Source organism: Emydura macquarii, unplaced genomic scaffold (genome assembly GCF_026122565.2).
Source record: "Emydura macquarii macquarii isolate MOO-44397 ecotype Brisbane River unplaced genomic scaffold, CSIRO-AGI_Emac_v2 contig_2676, whole genome shotgun sequence".
In the NCBI taxonomy this organism is placed as follows: Eukaryota; Metazoa; Chordata; order Testudines; family Chelidae; genus Emydura; species Emydura macquarii.
The window spans coordinates 30,215,613-30,239,762 of record NW_027132813.1 but is presented as its reverse complement, the minus strand read 5'-3'; the positions used below and the strand labels follow the sequence as shown (position 1 = coordinate 30,239,762).

General features: G+C 38.5%; 1 long non-coding RNA gene across 1 annotated transcript in view; it reads right to left on the bottom strand.

Annotated features, from left to right (window-relative positions):
- Positions 1–3,694: 3,694 nt before the first annotated feature.
- The window catches only part of LOC137164551 (uncharacterized), a 33,028-nt gene continuing 12,572 nt past the window's right edge, over positions 3,695–24,150 (bottom strand). Inside the window, exon 4 of the long non-coding RNA XR_010923100.1 lies at positions 3,695–4,280. This is a non-coding gene — a long non-coding RNA (uncharacterized lncRNA). The remainder of the gene's footprint in view (positions 4,281–24,150) is intronic.

Here is a 24,150-nt window from a genome sequence, read left to right as displayed (position 1 = left end):
AATGAAGTAAGAGGTATGCCAACATCATAAAAACATGGGAGATATGAGTGACTGCAACAACTACAGAGGAATCTCTCTCCTTAGTGTTGCTGACAAGGTATTTGCATTGTCAGCAACACTCTGGATATGTGCATTCAGCAACAACTTGCAGTCTTCTGAGAATGACTCATGACTGCAAGTTGTTGCTGAATGCACACATCTAGAATCAGAGAGCTTCCTTGCTAGTAGATCAACTATTGATGTAGTCTTTGCACTAAGGCAACTGCAAGAAAAGTATCAAGGACAACAAAAACTCTTTCCATGGCCATCATAGATCATATAAATGATCTGGTCAGCAGAAAGGGCCTTTTCCAGTTGCTAGAGATAATTGGTTGCCCTCCAGTCTTCTTCAGGTTGATTTGAACCTTTTATGATGACATGAAGGCTACAGTCCAGTATGATGGTGAGCAATCCTACAGCTTTGAAATACATAGAGGTGTCAAACAGAAATATGTTTCAGCACTAACACTCTTTGGTATTTTCTTCTCTCTACTTCATCATGCTTTCTCATCTAACACCGAGGCTGTACATCTCCATATAAGAGCAGATGGAAAATTCTTCAACTACGCATGTTTAAGAGCAGGTTAAATACCTGCTGATAAGAGCGCTTCTTTTTGCCAGTGATGCAATGCTCATAACACACAGTGAAGAAAAATCCTCGCAGCTTTGCAATAATTTTGTGCTAGCTTGTGATGAATTTAGAGTAACCATCAGTCTAATGCAGACAATGATTATGGCATAAGGCATGCTGACTACAAGAGAAGTTTCAATAGCTAGCACCAGGCTAGAAATTGTGCACAAGTTCTTCTATCTGGGATCAATTGTATCAGATAAGATCATGAGCTTATTACTTACATGAGAAAGGCAACCACCATATCTGGCCAACTGACCAAGTGCATGTGGGATAACAGAAAACACAGTGAACACAAAGATACAGACGTGCTTTTTATGTCCCTGCTGCATGATAGCAAGATCTGGACCATCTGCAGTTGTCATGAGAGAAGGCTAAACACCTTCCACACCTGATGTCTTCATCGTACTCCAAATATCCAGTGGGAAACCAAAGTTCCTGTCACTGACATACTTGAGAAAGTGAAATTACCAAATTTAATCACACGTCTCAAAACACAGACATCTCCATTGGCTTGGTCATATGCACTGGATGGATGTATTCCAAAGGATCTCTTGTATGGAGAATTTGCATGTGTTCCAAGGCCACTGAGCTGACCTAGACTCAGGTTTCAGGGACGTTTGCAAGTGGGACTTGACAACTTTCAACACTGACACTTCAAGCTGGGAAGATGTAGCAAGCAACAGACTATACTGGAGGGCTCTGCTGCACCAGGGAGTTCAAGAATCTGAAGAGAAGTGGTTGAGAGAGAGGAAAGCGCAGCAGGTCCGAAGCCCTAGCAGTGTGCTGGCTTCATCTAGCCCTGTGTTTTATACCAGCATTATCTGTGGCAAGGACTCGAGAACTGGACATTTTAGTCACTTGCAATGATGCATTGGGACACACAGTAACTGAACTGTTTTGGTCCTTACACCATCATTTATCAAGACAGTCTGTTGGTACTGCCACTCTTCAGCTGAACAGGAGTGAACTTTCGCCAGACAAATAACATTCACAAGGGACTGATATAATGCCAAAAGAAAGACTTCTATTGACAACAGAATCTGAGAACAATCAACAACAATTGCCTAAACAACAGAAAAGGAAGGGAGTTCAGAACGGTACACTCTCTATCTTCACATGCCTACCAGCTATAAGTTGCAAGAGGAAGTGCTGGCTCTTTAGATGTCTGGTACCCTTTGTGGGTATTGAAAAACAAAATAGATCTGATGGTCATTTTATACCCCGCCATTCTTTTTTATTTCTTAAACAACTGGTAATTTATATTTTAGTTTATGTTTCATTTGTGCATTTCATTATAAACTGGGGATATATTTTAACACTGAACATTAATAAGGTTTTTCCCCCATGAACAAAACCACAGATGGGTAAGCGCATTATACATGTTGCAAATACACAATAGTTCACATTGCATATATACAGTAACTTTTCTGAAAATGAGCAGAAAACATGCTAGTTTGCATGTATAAAATAGGATTTTTATTGTTGATTTATTTATTTTGGCTTTTGCTCAATTGTCATATGAAGAGTTCCATGGTTTGCTCAATTTGCTCCTCTTGTCTGTGACAAACATTGCACTCACAATTGATCATAAATGATGACTATAAAGTAGCAGTCTTCAGATAACCTCAATATCAATTTATGTCAGTTCCACCCTCCCCCTCCCAAGCGCACACACATTTACATACAAATTGAACCACAAATATGGCAGCTGCTACACAAGGAGGACAGAATGTTAATACTGCTTTAGGTTGTTTAACATGGTGATTTATCATTTCTGGGTTCATTAATACATATATATACTTTCACATGATTGGTCTTAAACTTCATACCTTCCTTCACTACCGACTCTTTAAAAGGTCATCTACATTAATCAATTAACTTTTACAACCTTACCTTCCAGCTGCTCTTTGTAAAAAATCAATTAAATGAAGCGTTTAAAATACATAGTTTGTATATTAAGGTTTGGAATTCTGTGCTGTATACACGATATTGCTGCTTCACCTGATTATTTCCAACTACATTTTCCTTAAAGAAATCTAATCCAGGTCAATAAAAATAACATGTGAAAAATGCCTATGATAACATCAGTGCTTGTCATATTTCATATATAAATAATATTTTCAGTATCCAAAGAGGCATATACTTAAAGTAAATCACTCCATATTATTATAGGCTAAATCTTCCCCTTGTCTCAAGGCCTGTTTGGCCCAATTCCCTCTCCGTTTCCTCCTTGCTTGGGGGTGGATGGGCAGACAGGGCAAGTAGTTATTTGGGCTCCAGTTTTAGAAAGCATCCTTATTCAGGGAATCACTAACGCCAATGGGACTTAAGCATGTGCTTAAAGTTAAGCAAATGCTTACTGGCTACCTTGAATAGAAATTATCTTATATTTAAGTGCTTATGACTTAAATGTTTTCCTGAATTGGAATATTGAACTATTACAGCAACAAATTATGAAATATACTATGTTGGTTCAGCTGTGCTGGCCAGTTATTTAAGGAGGCACACCCAGACCAAAGGACCATGTAGACCAGATAGGGCATAAGGGAGGTTCTACTCACCTTTATTCCCATGTATGGGTGCACAAGCCAAGGAACAGCCCTGCTCTATATGTTATTGAATGTTTGTTACATATGCTCTTTTCACTTGAAGTAAATTTCATGGATGGATCCTTCCAACCTGCATCGATGACTTGAATAAAGCAACATTCCAAACCCCTGGTATATACCTCTATCAGTGACACCAAAAAGAAAGTAAATACAAAAGAACATCAAAGAATGATAAGTATCTAACTTTAGACAGAAATTAAGAGTGAAGGTTGCCCGTGTCCTATTAACTTACTGTAATATGCCTATAGGCAGTTACAGCTACAATTACAGCAACTGTTTTGAAACAGACCAAAACACAGACAGAAAAGAGTAAGTTAAGGATAGAATGACAGCTTAGTTCACACTTCCCTTGCCTTTTTTTTTTTGTTGCTTACAAAGCTATAGCTTGTTAGCACAGAAGTTACAGTGGAATAAAACAGTGACTATGGCAATCATGGATTTTAAATAGTAATCATCATAAAATTGGTGGTGCAGGGAGAACGTTGTATGTTGTACAAATGGGTGTTTAAAGAAATAATCAAAAACAATATACACTATAGAAATGTGCAGACTTTCATTTTCTTCAGAAAGTATATCACTGAAGAGAGAAGGAATAAAGAATGTTTTCTATTCACATGTATAGTTAAAAGTAGAACAAACTGAGCCAACAGTCTATTGAACATTGTATCAGAAGAATTCCAGAAAGCATGCAAGTAGCTATGTAAATATATTGATTCAGTTAGTCTGTAAAGCACTAGTTATTTATGAAGTATTTCTGGCAATCACAACACATGATATAATATAAATACGTTAACCTTAACAATGTACGACTATTAAGGTTCATTTGAATATTTCTTCTGGTATAGCAAATTAAATGTGATAAAGAATAATTAAGTTAACAATGTGTACAACGCTTATGTTTCCTCCAGTGCTTTTGACGGTGTACTTTCAAGCACTTTTTCTTGTAATTCAGATACATTCCATTTTTGGGCGTTTTTTTAATTGACATCTTCTGCTCACTGCAAGACAAAGATGAAAAAGTGAAGCCCAGAAGTTATAAAGAAGGTTTTCAAAAAGTGTGTTCTTTACTATAACATCAATTTTTGATCAAGTAATTGCTATCTAATGCACTTTGATCAGGAACAGTAATGTTTATTATTGCAGCTGTACAGTTTTTTGACACAGAACTATGGTTTATTGGAATAAATCTCTAGCAAATCAGTTATAACCATAGCAACAGTGTGACCAAAAGTGCCCCAAAGGAGACTTTTCTCAGAGATATACAGAGATATACATTATGTCCCCAATTGTTGTATTTTAGACTAGATTAAGTATCTAAAAAGATTGTAATTTCCACATTTCAGATATGAAAAATTCCAAACATGAAGAACTTAATGTAAAGTATCATATAATGTCATACAATTTTGTGTGCATTGTGATGTCTATAAATGAGGCAATTATTTAAACCCTAAAGTTCTCTTGTAGCAGCTAGTGGCAAGCTTATGCATTTACAAGGTCATTGTGAGATTTTGCATGAGAGCTTGCATCGTCCCAAATTAAGAAAAAGTTATTATTTCAATTGAAACTGACAAGTGGGATTTTTATCTCACAATTGGGTCAAATTACTTAAGTCCCTTTATAACAATAGTCTACATAGTTCAGACAATTGCTGCAGCATGGCAGATAGTGGAAAATCTGCAGTGAGCTTTTTGTCAGAAATCCCAATGTTGATGAACTTGCTTTCAACCCTTCATACACATTTTCCAGAACTCACTTGGAAATGATTGCAATATCACTGCCATTTGTCCAGTAGGGATTAGTCTGAAAAGAAAGAAGCTCCCAGTTCTCATGAATTTATGCTTAGAAATTCTAATATACCAGTCAGGAAAAGAGAGAGTCTTTGTGCACACAGAACAAGCAGAGCATATTTGCAGGGATTGCTTTTTTTTTGTTTGTGTGTTTTTGTTTTTTCCCATTTTCTACCGACTTTAGCTAAAAGGATCATTAGCTTGGATAACTAGAAAAAAAGAGTTTGTATATCAAGTGGGTTTTCCATGCTCTCTCAGTCCTACATTTTTAGTAAGTAGCTCTCAGCTATTTTTAACCTTAAAACCTGACTTATATACTCCATGAAGATCAAAACGGCTTCATGAGTATAACCCATGGTAGAATTTGACCCATGGTACTTTAATGTCTTCACTGCTTATTCCCAGCGTATGCTGCAGCATCACTGCATTCCAATGATACCCCAACATTCAGGTGAAATGTGAAACTGTACCCAAGACAGCAGAGAAATGCAGTTTGCTCAACAACATACAGAGAACCTGGAGCACTGAGCATCAGTAAAACAGTTGCAGCAAACAGATTCTCACCTGCTTAAATATTTGTAAAAGCACTAGATGTGAGAGGAAGCAATGGTCAGTAAGTAGGCATATGACTCTTTCCTCTTACTTTGGTTGGAGAGACTGTGATTGGAAGCACTTCTTTCGGATGGGAGCAGGAATATGCACAAAGATTTAAATGTGACCACTTTGGGGGGGACACTTTAAACACCGGCTTCCCACCCAATGCCCCTGGGCTCCACCGTCTCCCCGACCCCCAAGACCGCCGCTGCCTCCCCAGGCTTCCCTCCCATCCCCCCAGTGCCCTCGGGCCCTGCTGCCTCCCACATCCATTGTCCTAATCTCCCTTCTGTGCACCACAGATATCTGCAAACTCCAGTAAGTGTTTGGAGCCTGAGAAATGGGCAGGACTCAGCAGGCTTCCTCTTGCCCTCTCTGGCAGAGCTGTGCTGCCATCCCAGCTTCCCTGCTCCAGGCTCTCTATAGTGGGGCTCAGTGGGAATGCTAGCAGCAGTGCCTTTCCCAGGCACATCTCTTCAGTCACACACAGCCCAACTCCCACCTTGACAGAAAGAGGGGAAGACGGGGCAGAGGCTGGGGGCAGTGGTAGAGATGATTATTGAGTGGGCCCTTGCCCCTGCTTGCCTCCCCTTGTGCACACTGCTGGGGAGAGAGAAAATAAAGGTTATGACTAGAGCTGATCAGGACCCAGAATTTCCATTCCATTAGGAATCCAACAGTCTGATTTTTTTTTCCCTTCCAATTTGGAACAAAAAGCCAAAATTTCTCACAAAACAAAAATTCAGTAAATATGTAAATAACAAATTTGAGACCATTGAAACATTTCCTTAGACTTGTTATATTAAATATCATATATAATATTAAATATAATTTGAATGTCAATATGAAATGAATCCAAAGGACATTGTCAAAATGAAATATTTCAATATTTTTCCATCAAAAACTTTCATTGAAACTGACACAAACTCTGGGAACATGTCGATGCTGACAAAATTGCATTTTTCAGTGGAAAGCTGTTCTGGAAAAGAAAATTCAATCATCACAAATAGTCAAGACTAAAGATCTCATTTCCCTAGTTGAAGAAAAAAGGCATTAACTCTAAAGACTTTGCCAGATTCTTTGTCAGTCATTATAGTTGCCTGCCTAAATTGGATAAGGTACTCTCCAAAATACTGTAGAGTTGACGGACATTAGGCTGTTGATGGACATTAGAGTTGAAGGACTTTAGGCCTTCATTATTTATATCCTTGAAGCATAATAATCCATATTGACATCTATGGGATTAAGATCAAACCCAAAGGGCAATAAACTGGTTCACTGAGAGCACTGGATTCTGATCCACAATGCTGCCCTGTGTTATCCCCTCAGATAAAACAACATGGCAATATAGTACATGTTGTTGCAACCCTATTGGAGCCACACACAGGAAGTGTGGTCAAGAGAAAAAATATCTTCTTCATGCATAATAATTCTGCATTATTTCCCATGAATATGAGAGCTAGTTCATGATGAATTGGTTGAAACATGGGGAAAAAAATCACAAGTAATTTATTCAATATTTGATGAGAAAAAAGTGTGTTAAGTGAGTTATTCATAGAAAATTATTTTACTTTCTCTAGAGCAAATTGAAGAAGAAGCCTTACGAATAATTCATTCTATGCAAAATGTCAAAATTCATTGGATAAATTATTTGCAACAAATAATTCAACCAGCTGTAATTACATGTCACTACTTTAAGATTAGAAGGTGTTTTCTATGTTGGTACTAGAATCAGTACTGAATGGAATCATGAAGATATTGTTCCTGGTGGAGTCAGTGTCTATTTTGATGATTGTTTTTGCATGTTCAGCTTGGAAATCATTGCTCCCAAGTTAACTGTGGATCTATTGCAGATGGTTAAATCAGACTTAACTCATGGATTGGTGGCAAATTTGAAAATTGTCTTGAGGATAGAAAGAAAATCTTTGTTTTGGCGAGATCATCAGCTGCTGCTGTCCAGGTTCATGTCCTATTCTCACTTCTGGTTGTGAGAAGAACTTTTTGATGGTCCTTTGAAGTAGGCTGATGGACACAATTCAGCTCCAGATGTTTGAGCTAGGAGGATGCTGTAATTATCTATAAACCACTCATAAACAGTGCTTTATGGAATATAGTTCCATGGCAAACTTTTCTATGCAAATATTCAGAGACTGGTACATAGACACTGTCTTGTATCATCCTCACAGGACACTGTGATTTTTCAATTACTTGCAACTGATAAAATGAAAAAGAGAAGGGTCAGAAAATTTACTCCTAGCCAGATCAACCGCACAGATGAGAAGTTTTATATTCGTGGTCTGTGGCTATGACAAAGGAGTTATTCTCTGCTCCTGCTAAAGCATCAACAAGGTCTCATCCAGCAGAACTATTCAGAGTCACAGGTAGTCTAGTGAATCTGAAATACCTTAATGCTACAACAGAGTCAAGTTTTTTTCACCATCATACATTTTCTTTCTCAATGTAGATCACATTGTTCAAGTACAGGCTGAGATTGGATACAAGGGAGTTTATAACAGTAGCATCTTCTTGGGATGATGCTTATCAAGCTTTGAGGTCTTGATTGTGTTCATGGAGTTCTTTTCAACTATTTGTGAAGAGGACTCTATTCCTTCAGAACTGGCAAAGGGTTTCAGAGAGATTTTGGATTCATTACTGACAAGAATTTTTTATATTTCCCATTCAGAAGGCAGGGCACCACCAGCCTTTAATAATATGGCATTGAAGTTTCTGCACAAGAAGCCATCATTTGACATTAACAGTCTTACCAAATACCAACCTGTCTCTGTCCTTCCATTTTTGAGAAGATGGCATTGGAACAACCTCAGTCACATTTTCATCTTCATAGATGCCTTTGACATCTGCCAATTGGCTTTGATTTAGTTCAGAGGTTATACTGTTTTTTTAAAACAGATGACTGCTTTCTGGGGAAGCAAGATGGGTTGGGAGGCATGGAAGGAGGCAGGGAAAAAGTAAGAAAAATGGGACGCAGCAAAGTGGATTTGAGAGGGAAAAGGAAGACTTCAAAGTGTTTAATTTATTTACAGAAAGGTTCAGATAAACATCTGAGCTTTTCAGGACTTATTTGAATGAAACCACTGAAAATGCTGAGGTCATGAAGTATCTGTACTGAAGTAGCACATAGAGATAAGGCCCCTTTGTGCTAGGTGCTACACACACACATAATAAAAAGACAGTCCCCACCCCAAAAGATCTTACAACCTACAGACCTGTGTGAACCATATGTGCATAGCGTAGCCAACCTGAAAATGCCAAGGTCAGGGCAGACTGCAGAAAGAAAAGCAGATTCTCCCAAACTGTAGGCTAACACTGCAGTTAGTTTCACCAACCAGTCACAGACAGTGCTTCTTATTCCCCACACTGGTTATCAAGAAGCTAAAACAAGAGGTTACACAGTGCCCTTTATTGCATTTCAGTCTCTGGCTCCCAATCAGCAACTAGGTCCAGTAAAGAGAAGTTATTTAAAACTCAATTCCCTTTACAAAAAGTTCTCCTGATCCCCAGAGGATCAGCCATATTACCAGATCAATATTGATTTGGCTCTTACCCAAAATATCACACTGCCAGCCAATCCTTTAGTAACTAAAACTAAAGGTTTCTTTTAAAAGGAAAGAAACAAACAAGATGAGAAGTGATAAATGGTTAAAGCAATCAGATACATACAAATTACTTCAAAATCCATTTATATCAGATTCTTAATGGTATTAGAGTTTGCAGGCTTGTACAGTTCCTGTGAAGTACATCCAGTACCTGGATGGGTCTCAGTCCTTTGTTTCACAGCTTCAGATGTAGAGTAGTTAATCCAGAGGTAGGAAGCAGGAATGAAGACAACATGGAGATGGTGAAGCTGCATTTTATAATTTCTGCTATGTGGTTTGTACATCATGTGTTTCAAATACAAGCTTCTAACACATAAGCAGGGAAAAGCTCTTACAGTTCCTGTCCACAGGCATGTCCCTACATGTGCTGATGACTCATAGGCATCGCTCCTAGCTTCTCTGCCTAGGCACATTGTATAACTGATGGCCCTTGACTGGCCCTCAGTCAGTGCTAAAGCTAATCTGTTGGGAGTATCACGCAGTAGCACAGCACAAGTTTTAGATACAGAAATATTCACACACATTCATAGTTTGCAATATAAAGATGATACACACATAGATGAGTTTGTCATGTTCAGTAAATCATAACTTTTCCAATGATACTTTACATGGCATATTTTGCAAGGTCTGTTGTAATTTAGCAATATTGATATCAGTCACCCCTAATCCAGACAGCGTCACACCCTGATCCTGCAACACTTAATGCAAATGCTTAGTTTTAGCACTATAAGGAGAGTGACAAAAATATATGAAAACTTTACACCCAGAGGCCCCAACCCTGCAAAGACATGTCTTCACACACTGCAAGTAGTCCCAGTGACTTCAGTGGAATTATCATTGTAAAGCTGAGCACATGCATAAAACTGTGATGGATCAGGCTCTAGGTAAATATGCATTGTTCCTTACCTTTTGTGTGACAGATGATTTATGCTTTTTCTAATGATATCAAGCAAAACTTGCTGTGAGATGAATTATTGTTCAGGTGTTAGTCTGGTCCTCCTTGCTATGTGACACATTGTGAAATATTAAGCTGTGATATTTCATTGGCTCATCTTTTATTAATTTACTGCTGATATGAGCACACTAGCTCAGATTGCTTGATAAATAAGTAAGGACTCCTGCATACAGTTCCTTCATTATCTTCCATTAGATTAACTCTTGGTTTGTACACACCATTTTATATGATAATGTAGAATTATAAACCAAATAAAAATATAATCTCATTATCAAGATGAGAAAAAGCTTGATAACATTTATCTGAGACTGATCATTAAAAAAAAAACTAGGGTCATGCATAACAAGATCACAATTTGTATCACCTTTCTTTCATTCACGCAACTCATGAAAGATTTACATAAAATAAATTAAAATAAATCAGATTTTGCTGGATTGTTTCACATTGGAATACATTTGTACTCAGTTTTACCTCTCTGTCCTAAAACAGTTTGTCAATGAAAAAAAAGTTTTTGTAATGAAGAGGGGGGGGGAAAGTCTTTTGATAGCTAAAGGTTTAAAAAGGATTAAAAGGTTTTTGTAGAAATCTCTGTTCATTAGCCACATTAAAGGCAGACACTACAAATCAATGTTTGACTTTTACTTTAACCTTAAAATGTCATTAAATTCTACACATGAAAAGGTTGATACCAACACCCTTTTTTCTTAATTGACAACATTTCCATTCACTGTAGCATTTTGTAACTGAAGAGAAGCACATGTGAAAGGTGTAAAAAAGGTCAAGATGCAACTTAGAATATTTAGTGTTTGGATCCAGGTCTCTAGGTGCTCAACAGATTTAATGCCTGAATTTTCCACATGCACCCAAGAACAAGCCATTATTTCTGCTAGGATATATATTGCCTTCAAATGAATGATTCTACAGACTGGTACAGGTAACTCACACTTTACTTTATTGATTCCCTCCTACCACTGGAGGTTACCTTTCACCTGTTCTCCATGCATGCACCACCACTCAGAGCTTTGTGTGTGTGTTCCCTCATTATAGCATAGTTAATCATGATTACAAGGGTGAAAGGAAACTAACAATGCAGAAGAGAATAGCTGCTTTTGGACAGAGATCAGGCTAGTATTAATCATTTGTGCATACACAGTGAATGACATTCCTTTATGGGTATATTTCTCCACACTGGAATTTCTTAGTGGGAAAAAAAAAATCAAGTCTTCTGTTTCTTTTGCAAATGCATGACTGTAGAATGAAAAATCCTAAATTCTAATTTTGTTTTTCTAAGACTAGTTGCTAAATCAATTCCTAGGTCTCAGTGTTGCACTAACTAAGATATGTGTATCCACTCAGCTGAAATCTGTTAGTAGTGTTCTGTACCAAAACTTTAAAATAGAAGAGCTAATCTGGGTATAAGTATGCAAGTCTTTGACATTAATTTGTTATGTAATGTCAAAAGGTTGGAAGGCCACACTGACAAATATATAAGAGTTGAACATTTTACCATTGCCAACTGCTACACAGAGGAAGAAAAATAAACTGCAAAAAAAGTTATCAGCCCACAAAACTTGTGAAAATTCAGATTAACAATCAGTTAAAGGTAAATCACTTGAAAAAGACTACTTAAAATAAGATGTCAGCAGGAAAAGGAATGATATCTTTGGTGGACTTATGAAATAGGTCAAGACTTGACTTAGCTATTTGATCTAACGTTTTCAGGACCAGAGCTAAAATAGGATAAAAACCAAAAGAGAAATTTGCAGAACAAAGGAGACAAGAAGACATAACAAAATTTCAAAAAGACCAGTGAGTTTGTAAAAATATCTCCTTCTTATGTATTAGATATGTTTCCTGTGTATAGTCAGAGTACATCTACCTACTTAAATGAGAAATATTTCTGCTTTTACTTCTGTGACCTTCTAGAGCCAAGACAGCTGAGCGAGAGAAAGCTGGGCTCCCTTCTTTTTACTACATTTCAGTTAGAGGGCTATTCAGTCTCACCCATGCCATGCCTCTGAAGGCAGTGTGATCACTCAGGTATCCTTCCTTTAAAACCGATATTGTAGGTAATGATACATGGTAAGAAAAGAACCCAGCTTGAATGTCAAATCCCAGTTTGACACTTCAGGGCTGGTAGTTAGGGGAAAAAAACAACTTTTTATTTGTAAACTGATTACATTTGCTGTGCAGAAATAATCAAGAGAAAATAAACATCGAACTCCACATTTTTTCTTCACAGGATCCCGTTTTTAGAGTAGAACCATTGAATATTCTCTATACAAACAAGAAAATATTTTCCATCTGCTGCTGATGATTTGTTTCAGTTGTGATTGCTGTTACTGTTTCCTTAATCTCTATGATAATAATTATTAACAGTTTGCACTTCTGCAGCACTTTTCATAAAAAGATCCCAAAGTGTTTCAAAGCTGGATAAACAGCTATAAGCAGAATGCCAACCCATGATTCAGAGGCTTGCAGATAAGAATGTGCAACCGTTGCTGCATTTTGACAAACATGAAAATATTGCTGCACATAGCATGATACAGAGCATTTTGGAGATAAACCTGGTGCTAATATCACACTGTAAAACTGACCAATATGCTTTGACAGACATTAATTACATGTGGAGACAGGGAGGAAGGTCTCCCCTCCTATGCAAAAACCTACTCCAGGGGCGGGAGGGAGGCTGTGAGGATTCCCTCTTGGAATTTCCTTTGAATACATTTTGGAGAAGTAGAAGGTTGTCCCTCTCAAGAACACCCTCAAATCTCACAGATGTAGGAGAATCTGTTGGAGACACTGGGCCATGTGCACTGAGGCCGTATGCTGCTGCTACATGTAGCCCTGGTTCCCTTGTCCCTTCTTGGCTCCTGGCAGTGTGAGTACAATGAAGCTGTACTTCAAGACTTCTCAACCTCAGGCCCTGCCTTTTCACCATGTCTAAGGATGGTGCCATGAAGGCAGCTGACCTGACCACTCCTGAATATAAAGGATGTGATCTGTGCCTGAAAAGTCCCCTTGACCAATCCTTGGCCTCACCATTATTTCCTATATTTGTAAGGAGTCTGAAATCAAATCAGATTGATACTCAAGGCTCCATGTGTCATAATACCAGGCAACAAACAGTCTGTGCAAAGAATAATATCCCAAAAGAAATGTATTAACACTGGTGATCTCCAAATATGATATTCTTTACAGAATTGACAAAAAATGTCAGTGCACGCAAATGGTCCGAATTTGAAACCTATGCCTGCAGTTGAAATGAACTCTATGTGTCTGTCATGGCTATAGTTTCAGGCAATGTAGGTCCAGAAGGCAAAAAGATACATGGAGATTCTGCATATATGAGTTTCTGTCTGTAAATTCAATACATGTGCAAAAAGGTAGGCTCTCTGTTTTCAGCCTTTCAAAAGCATGAGCCTGTAATGAAATGGCAATATCAGTCTAATGCCTGAGCAACCTGTAGTCCCATAAGAACATATAAATCATGTATCATAGACACCCCTGATCCAGATTACATAGATGTGTTCTTAAAAAGCTTTTCTTCTGCTCCTGACACTGCTCATGATTTTTTCTTAATTTGTAGTTAACTATGCTTATATTAGGATATTTTCTGTTCAGTTTAATATCTTTATTAGTATAAAGATGCATAAATGGGAAGGAATATGTTTATATATAGTCATGCAATTATCAGCTCAATATAACTAAGCTGTAGAGGAAGATGAGAAAATGAAATTAGCAAATAGGAACATATTATAGAAGTCACCAAATCAAATGCATCTTGTGTTCTTTACTCCTATGATATTAATGTCTTCCAGAACTGGAGTGCTCTAGAATTCCAGAGAACCCTAAACCAATCACAGCCAACACACGCAGGCCCCCAATATTACATCTGAATCAGGGCAAATTGATCCTTGTGCAAGCAAGATGTTCCACGGTTACAAAGAAAAAAGCAATCATTCTGAGATGTATCAGCAAGAGTGTTGGAAGCAAGACACGAGAAGAAATTCTTTCACTCTACTCCTCACTGATAAGGTTTCAGCTGGAATATTGTGTTCAGTTCTGGACAGGAAAAGATGTGGACAAATTGGAGAAAGTCCTAAGGAGAGCAACAAAAATGATTAAAGGGCTAGAAAACAAGACCTATGAGGAAAGATTGAAAAAAAATGGGTTTGTTTAATCCGAAGAAAAGAAGACTGAGGGGGGGACATGGTAACAGTTTTCAAGTACATAATAGATTGTTACAAGGAGGAGGGTGAAAAATTGTTCTCCTTAATCTCTGAGAATACGACAAGAAGCAATGGGCTTAAATTGCAGCAAAGTAGGTTTAGGTGGACATTAGGAAAACCTTCCTAACTGTCAGGGTGGTTAAGCACTGGAACAAATTGCCTAGGGAGGCTGTGGAATCTTCCTCGAGGGAGGTTTTTAAGAACAAGTTAGAAAAATGTCTGTCAGGCACGATCTAGTTATTATTTAGTCCTGATTTAAGTGCAGGGGACTGGACTAGATGACCTATTGAGATTCCCTTCCAGTCCTACACTTCTATGATTCTACTATTTAAGTCAATAGGGATTTGCAAGTGAAAGGCTCTCCCCATGCAGATCTGATTGGGGGATCAGGGCCTTAGCTCCAGATACAAAATAAAACACCATAATTTGGAACCCTGAAAATAGGTCACTCATCATTTACCCCCTCTGTTAGAATACATTTAACTGTTACATAGTGATTTGGGTACATTTTTCATTATAGGGTAGATATCAAGATTTAGGGACCTTTTCAGTTTGGAGACATTCTTATACCTATTTAAAAAAGGAAGGGTGAGGGTGACACATAAGAGAAAAAGAAGAAACAGAACTATATTGTAGTTTATGTAAAACTATTTTTTCTTGCACAGAACATTCATTTGAAACATTTTTCCCCTGAAGGGAAATCAGTGTTGACTCATTTTGATTAGGGCTGTTGCAAAATCACCTGTTGGTGCTTTTTGGAAGCCTTCAGGAGAGCTCAGCAGAGGATAATTCCACAATGGGGAAGAGATTAGCATTTTCCCATTGTGCTAGAGTCTGTTCATTAATTGGTAGGAGGGGAGCTACCCACCACCCTTTCTTTTAAGGCTTGGAGGAGAAATGACTAGAAAAAATGTCTTAAAGAAGGAATATTCTAAACACTGGCTAAGTGCTTCAGGTCAGTGAGGGGGTAGGTTTATCCCTGTAAAGCTTCCCCCGGGTTAGAGTAGGCAACTGAGCAATATGCTGGTGTGTTGAATGATATAAGCAACAGCTAGTTGTGTAGCTCCTACCTAGTGTTCTGCTGGAAGAGAACCGATAGAAAGCTGCAGTGCAGCAAGAGCTGATTATCAGTCAAGGAGAACAGCAGTATGCATGAGCTGCAGGAACTAGAGACAGTAAATGTAGTCCTGATATCTAGCAGCCTTTATATACCTGCTGACAAACTATACCAATGTACTGGTACACACTGTGCTCTTTAATAACATTTTGCACTTCTAGGATGTCTTTCATCAAGTAGTTGACTGATTCATAACAATCACCAATAAAATTCGCAAGGGTAGATCAGTGTTCTCCTTCTGACCATGGGGAAATAGAGGCATAGGCAATCAATTCCATGCCAGTGTAAGAAAACCATACAAGGCCTTCTGCTGTGGAGTTTAAATAGTATGATGTGGTCTTGAATTAGTCTTCTCTGCATGGGTGAATTTAATTCACAGACCTTAAGTGACTTCCAGCAGCTGTGAGCAAAAGGAGGACTAGAATCTAGATCTTCTGGCCATTATTCTGAGCCTTTAACCAACGATAATTCCTGTTGTCCCTTTGAAGTGCATTTTTAAACATTCTTTGTTTATTTTGATATGTGAGGAAAGATATTTAGCTATACATATTTAGCTGTCTTTTTTTTCCCTCTGGAATCTATGTTATCTTTTTTTTCTTTCACAAAAATTGAAGGGACTAGTTATAAGTAAGCAGTAACAGGTTACATTGCTGTATTCCAGATTCCCAGATGAATTGATTTCAATGCTGCTAAAATGATTTACTCCTTCTGAAAATCTGGCTCAGGGGTTGGGGCCAAAAAGCTGCCTATGACCAACCTAACCAAACAAAGTCTGAGTGGAGAGGATTGCTCTCCATAAATACATCATGGGGTAAACATCAAGGAGGGAGAAGAACCCTTTAAGTTAAGAATGTTTGTGCAAGAAAAAATGGGTATAAACTGTCCATGAATAAATTTAGGCTGGAAATTAGAAGGAAGTTTCTAATTATCAGAAGAGTGAGGTTTTGTAAGAGCCTCCTAATAGGATTAGTGGGCGCAAACAACTGAACTTGTTTTAAGATGGAACTTGATATATTTATGAATAGGATTAAATGACAGGACTGCTTGCAAAAGCAGAGCACTAGACTTGATGACCCAGGAGGGTCATGCCTATGCTAGGCAATGTAAAGATTGCCAAGCAGGCCCCTGCTCAAGCCCCAGTTCTTTCTCAGAGGTTGACACTGCATTGCCCAGGAGAGATTGTGATGGCTGGGGACTGGGTGAGAAGCTGAGAGCGGAAGAGGCTCCTCCTCCAAGGGAGGGAAGGCGAAGACTATAGGTCAGAGAGGAAGAGCAGAGAGAATACATTTTTTTTTTTTTTTTTTTTTGGTTACTAAACCAAAAACTCTGGGGGAGGGGAATCCCTAATTTAATTTTGAATCAAAAAGCTGAAATAAAAAACATAAGGTGTTTTGTTCAGGTTGAACAAAACATTTTGAATGTCATTGTGAAACAATATTCTAAACATAAATGGCTAGGAATGAAACAAAACATTGAAACAAAAATGTCGATTTGAAACAACATCGTTTGTTAAGAAAATGTCAACTTGAATTCATGCATAGTTTTGGTCACCCTCAAATTCTTTGGGGGTGTTTTTTGTGAAGTTATTAGACTGAAAAATTTACACAGCTCTACAGATAGGCACAGTTCTATTTGAATCAACTTCTTACTCAGCTGTTGTTAGAACTAAAAACTGATTAGGGGCTTTCTGGATGGCTCTCTCTGATGTTATACTTATGTCTCTTCTGTAAAGGGCTGGTCAAGAGTTCATTGGAGACAATGAATTCATTCCATCCAATTCAATGGGCTTTCAATCATGCCCTGAACGCACAAGTCTGACTTTTTGCCTTAATGTAATGTATTATCATGAATTTATAAGACAACAATTTAGTCATTGTATTTCTTGGTGATTACTGCACTTCTCAGACTTTTGCTTTACAAAACCAGTCAATAAAGACTGTAAATTGTCAGAAATGTATCGCTGTTATATTTTAAATTGATAGGGCTAGATTTTCAACTGGCATAAGTCATCCTAACTCCATTGATGGACCTAGGCCTATTTACACTAGCTGATGATCTTGTGTACTATTTAAACATTTAATTGGATTTTTTATAATATTGAACGTTTTATGTTTGTGTACAATTTAACTATATATAATACTCTTTTCAGTATGAAAATGGTTCTCTGTTCATTATATTTTACAGCATGATAGTACTATTGGAACATATTTTTATTTTATACAGACAAATGCATGTATGTACGTTATGAGAAAGGAAAGTTTAATCATTGCAAAGACTGAATAGCTTGCCTCTTAACTTGAATTTCCACACATTAATAGGTAAGATATTCAGCTACTGTAAATCAGCATAGCACCATTGGCTTCAGCAGAGAGTGGCAGCCACTCACAGCTACTGTAGGCAAAAGCAGTTCCATAAATAAGGTTCAGACTCTTATATCAGAAAAGGATCTGGCCCATTAAATGAAAATGAGTTATCTGTCTCACCTATGTTTTCTGAAAATCTCCCCATCCTCTCCCCTTCCCCTCCCACAAAGACATTCAAAATGTCCTCGTAGGTCTTCTTCAGTTCTTTAATTTTGGTTGGTGAGCTCAGAATGTTCTTTCTTCCTCTAGTCTCCAGTCTAATGTTAAGTGCTGAGGAAGAATAATATCTCTTGACTGCATGTTCTGTGATCACTTTTTACTGTTTTTTGAATGGGTCTATTTCATGATTTCTCTAGTAGATTATATTTTTATGCATATTATGCTTCAGAAATGTTGGTTGACTTGTAATTTATGTTTTATGAGGTCATTTGAGGTTGAAGGGATAACCTCATCTTTTTTATTTTCATGGCCATTCTATTTCTATATTCAGCACCTTGGAATCAGATCCTATGCACTTTGATTCATTCAAAGGTCTCTAGCAGATGCTTCCCAGATCTTAATTCATAAGCTCTGCCATTAAATAATTATCTCCTTATGCTAAATAATAAATATTAATTGAAGTACTTTATAAAAGGAAACAACATTAAGGAAGAAATTCGTAGGCCCAGAGTGAGAAATTCATAAGAAATTCATAAGTTGAAGGCCCATTCAGCATTTGCAGTCAATCAGGCTTATTTCGTATAGAGTGTGTCACTTTTTTTTTGCCACAGTTTCACTAACTATCTAGACAAATATGTAAATGTGTCAGAAATGTAATAAGGGGCATGTGCTATAATTTTAGAGAAATTAAAGGCCCAGTACTGGATTCTTTGTGAAGCCAACATTCCCAATGGTGGATTAGGGTGACCATGGAATGTGTCACTGAACACAATGTTTGTTATAGGCAGTGCCACCTATAGTTTAGGTTGTCCCACTTACCACTATAAGAAATTCTTTTCAGTTACTTATAACTTTGCCAATCTTAAGCTGTTGGGGTTGAAATATTCTATGCTGGGTGTCTGCCTCGGCCGAAATTTTTCTTTTCAAAGTTTCCGCTAAAATAGTTCAGCCATTTCTCAGAACCAGGTTGGGGGAGGAGACGTTCCTTTGTCCATGTTCAAGAAATTCATAAAGCCATTTTGGGAAGCTGTAGCACTTCCTTGCTTTAGAGCAGAGATTTGTAATTTGGCAGGGGGAGTCAGCCTGATGTCAGGGAAGTCCAATGGGAATGAATCAGGGTGGGATAATGAATGAGGTTGTCGTCTGTAGGACTACTGATTCATTTGTTGCAAAAGCGGGAAGGTGTCTGGTGGATGAAGCAGGGAATTGCAGGAAAGGAAGGGGTGGTCTTGAGGTTAAGGCAGTGGCAGGCCACTCTGGAGAACTGGATTCTATTCCTGTCTCTGCCCCACATTTCTATGTGATGCTGGGCAAGTCACTTAAGATTAACACTTTACAGGTGGTTCCTAATTGTGTGTTCCTCATTTTCTGGGCAGACAACCTGACACTCCTGTGGTCTGATTTCCATAAGTGCTGAGCACTTACAATTGCAATTGAGGTCAATGGGAGCTCTGCTCTGAACCTGTAAAATCCTATAAAATGCTAAGAACTATGAAAGGGCTTCTAATACAGACAAGAGATGAGAGAGCAGTCAGGTTTGGGCAAAGGAGCCTCCACTTCTGGAGCTTCCTTTCTCTGAATGGATGTAAATCCATTTTGATCATACACCTATAAAGGGACAATGTAGGCCTCTTTCCTCATTGGGCCTACATAACAACAGAAAACTTGATACTAGACAGCATCTTGAGTTTTCTCCATTGAATTTGCCCTAATACCATGACAAATTATTTTTCTAAAATATCACCCAAAACAGAAGATGAAATCCTAGCCCTATTGAAGTCAGTGGCAAAACTCCAAAGGGCCAGAATTTCACCCAAAGAGTCCAGGAAACCTTGATTCATCTGATAAGGCTCAGGTTGATTAGGTTCTTCCACAGCCTTTGCAAACAGTCTCCAGATTGTGTTGCTGTGTAAACCTGCATGTACCATTTAAATCCCATTTAAGACCTGCTTTGAGAGTGCTTATGTGGGAAGTCAGTGGTGCATGACTATGCTGACTGGACCCTCTGGAATTGTAAATCTCAGTAGTTGTACCTCTGACTGCCTAAAGAGGCTAGCCTCTCAAAAATGCCTCCTATTCTGCTTCTTTGGGATTCAAGAGATGTTATTTAAAAGAGGCTTTAAAATCCTTCTCGGGGACATTAAAGCCCTTGATTTATTCAGATATATATTTAGAATGTTGATTTGTATTTGTTTGTTTCGCTGATGAAATCCCCCTATCTGAAAACAGATTTCCAAACCATGCAGCAGTACTAACTAAACATGTAGTCTGCAAATTAATATAGCCAGTCACAATCCTGGATTTCTTCAAGCCAATTTTATTACAGTCTTTAAAAACTTTTCATTAAGATTTTGCTGTTTCAAAGTTTTGTATATGGATACACAGCAAACACTCTCTGAACAGGTTTATTCAGATAGACTAACAGAAGTTTTTAATTAGGTTTTTCCAATTATGTTGTTTCCTTTAGAATGAAGTATCTGGTAATATTAGACTGATTTAATCATAGATGGTTAGGCCAGGGAACTAGGAACCATTGTTATGGCTCCACTGATTATATAATCTTTCTGTAATTCTATTTTATCATATCATATATACTTTAGCTATGTTAGAACTTAGAATGGAAGATTTAAAAAAAATTCAAGCAGTTTTATCTTTAGCTGACAGACTGAAATATTTTTGGCCAGTTCAAGATGACTTTCATTTGTGTAAAAAGGCATTTTTCTAAAATGAATTAGACATTTGACTGGATCATCTATTTTAAACTTTCAAAGATGCCTGAAAACTGAGAGAATTCCTTCCCAATTACCTCTTTTAATATAAAATTTCATTAAAATATATTAAGCCATTTTCATTCACTTAACATGAAAAAATACATTAAGTGATCAACATAATTATTCTGCAAATTGCCATTAGGATCTCTTATTGCTATTTAAGTTCTAAAATCTGTGCACTTCTGTTAAGCAGTGAGGTATTAAACCTATGTTAGGGTTGGCTAGCACTTTGGTTGAAACCTCAGGTGAAGAAGTTGCACCACTGCCACTTTCCCAAGTAGGGCTCCTCCAACACAACTGTAGGAATGAAGGGTGAAATTAATCCTCTTCAGACAACCTGAACAAGACCCATGTGCCCCTTAAATTCCATTTAATTCCTTAATTCAGTGAAACTACAGTGTTGCATAGGCTTTCTGAGATGAAAAGCAAGGTTTAGCTTTAATGTTTGGATCTAAGTTTATAGGAAAGAAGTGTAGTCTAGTGATTAGGCCAGGGAACTAGGAACCATTGTTATAGTTCCACTGATTGTGACAATTTATACACATTAAGGACCTGGACCTAGAAGTCAGCCACATTTGTGTTTTATTCCCAGTTCTACAACTAACTCCCTTTAACAATCTGAGCAAGTGACCATTCGCTGAACATGGGCTCTTCACGCAACCGTGGCTAAAAGGACAAATGAAAAACCTTAGGTATATAAACAGGGGGATCTTGAGTAGGAGTGGAGAGGTTATGTTATCTGTGTATTTGGTAAAAACGAGAGTTGTGTAGCACTTTAAAGACTAACAAATTTAATTTCTGTAGGCATAAGCTTTCATGGGTTGCACCCCACTTCCTCAGATGCAGTTGGTAGACATAACATAGCAAATACAGGCAACATATATATATAGTAGGTAACATATACATATCCAAAGGCATAGAAAACAATGGGGTAGGTGGATGAAAGCCAGGTACTTGAGGTCTAATGACAACCATTGAGTAGGAGCAAATTGTAATGAGATAGCCATTCCAAATCTCTGTTTAAACCCAGTTTGAATGTGTCAAGTTTGCAGATCATTTCTAACTCAGCAGTTTCTCTTTGAAATCTGTTTTTGGAGTTTTTTTGTGATAGGATAGCAACTTTCAGGTCAGAGATAGTGTGTCCTGGGAGATTGAAGTGTTCTCCAACTGGTTTATGGATGTTATTATTTTTTATGTCTGATTTGTGTCCATTTATCCTTGTGCGTAGTAATAGTCCAGTTTGGCCAATGTACATGGCAGAGGGGCATTGCTGGCACATGATGGCATATATAACATTAGAGGATATGCAGGTGAATGAGCCCCTTATGGTGTGATTGATGTGGTTAGGACCAGTGATGCTGTCACTAGAGTCGATGTGTGGGCAGAGCTGACAACGGAGTTTGTTGCAGGGATAGGTTCCTGGATTAGACTTCTTGTAGGATGTATGGTTGTTGGTGAGTATTTGCTTCAGGTTGGGGGGCTGTCTGTAAGCCAGGATGGGTCTGCCGCCCATTGCCTGAGCGAGAGATGGATCATCTGCTAGGATAGGTTGTAGATCTTTCATGATGTGTTGGAGAGATTTTAGCTGGGGACTGTAGGTGATGATCAGTGGGGTTCTGTTGTTTTCTTTGTTGGGTCTGTCCTGTAGTAGGTGACTTCTGGGTACCCGTCTGGCTCTGTCAATTTGTTTCTTCACCTCCCCAGGTGGGTATTGTAGTTTTAAGAATGTTTTATGGAGATCCTGTAGCTGTTTGTCTCTGTCTGAGGGATCGGAGCAAATCCGGTTGTATCTTAAGGCTTGGCTGTAGACAATGGATCGTGTAATGTGTCCAGGGTGAAAGCTGGAGGCATGAAGATATGTATTGCGGTCAGTTGGTTTTCAGTATAGGGTGGTATTAATGTGACCCTCCTTTATTTGTACTGTAGTGTCCAGGAAGTGGATTTCTTGTGTGGACTGGTGCAGGCTGAGGTTGATAGTGGGATGGAAATTATTGAAATCCTGGTGAAATTCTTCAAGGGACTCTTTCCCATGGGTCCAGATGATGAAAATGTCATCAGTATAGCATAGGTAAAGAAGAGGTGTTTGGGGACGAGTCTTGAGGAAGTGTTGTTCTAGGTCAGCCATAAAAATGTTGGCATACTGTGGGGCCATGCGGGTGCCCATAGCTGTCTCACTGACTTGGAGGTATAGATTGGCTCCAAATCTGAAGTAGTTGTGGGTCAGGACAAAGTATCTGGTGTTGGTGTGACCACTACTGGAGTACACAACACCAACCACATGTCTTTTGGGTTCAATTTATAAGGGGCACGTCAGGCCAACCTTGGCAAGTATGCACAGATGGATTCAGAATGGAAGCTGAACCTGCCAGGACGGTGACAGAGATCATGTAAGCTGAAGACCAAATACTTAGATTGGCTTGGTGCTTGCCTGCCTGCAGTGGAGCTATGGCACATGTGGAGCTAGACCCAAAATATATCATAAACCTCATATTTCAGCTGACCCTGCCCAGGGTACAAGCTTTACAGACCGTGGGGTGGATTCTGTCCCTGCTCTGGGCTGGAAAGACGTCAACAAGCAGCTGGGGACAATTTGCCTAAAGCCGTGGATTCCTGGGTCAATATAAGGGGCCCTATACAGTCCTTCCTTGCAGCTCTTGGCATAGGGGCATGACAGGACTGGGGGTAACATAGCCCTGAGCACTATGGGAATGTCTGGGCTCCTTTGAAGCCCTTAAGTACACTGTATACTGGGACTGCTCTAACTTACATAAGGGGTGGAAGGATATACCAGGCCCTGCAGCAGCCCAGAATTCAGAGGACACAAAGCCACCTTTGCCTTTCCTTCCCACTGGGTTGTGCTTGGGATTCTTAGAAGTGAAGCTCAAAATCTGCTTTGACTAGCTCTACTGAAGGATTTATTTTATCACCAATAATGTTATTGGGCAATCCTAAGTCCTACATGTGAAACTCATGGCTTATTCTTAAAGATCAAGCCCATCATAGTGATTCATGCACAATTCCTATTGATCTAAATTGGCATTGTACCTGAGTCAGGACTAGAGGATCTAGCCCTTGCTCTTTATTGGTTGCCATAATAAGTGCAATATCTGAGTGGTACAAATGATTTAGATATTGACATCAAGGTGAAGATACTGTATGAATCATAGCACTACACTATAGCAGGATTAGATATGCCTCAAAATCCAACTCCACATACACTTTCTAGATAATATCTTGTGAACTATGGAAAATATGCAGCGCGCACACACACAG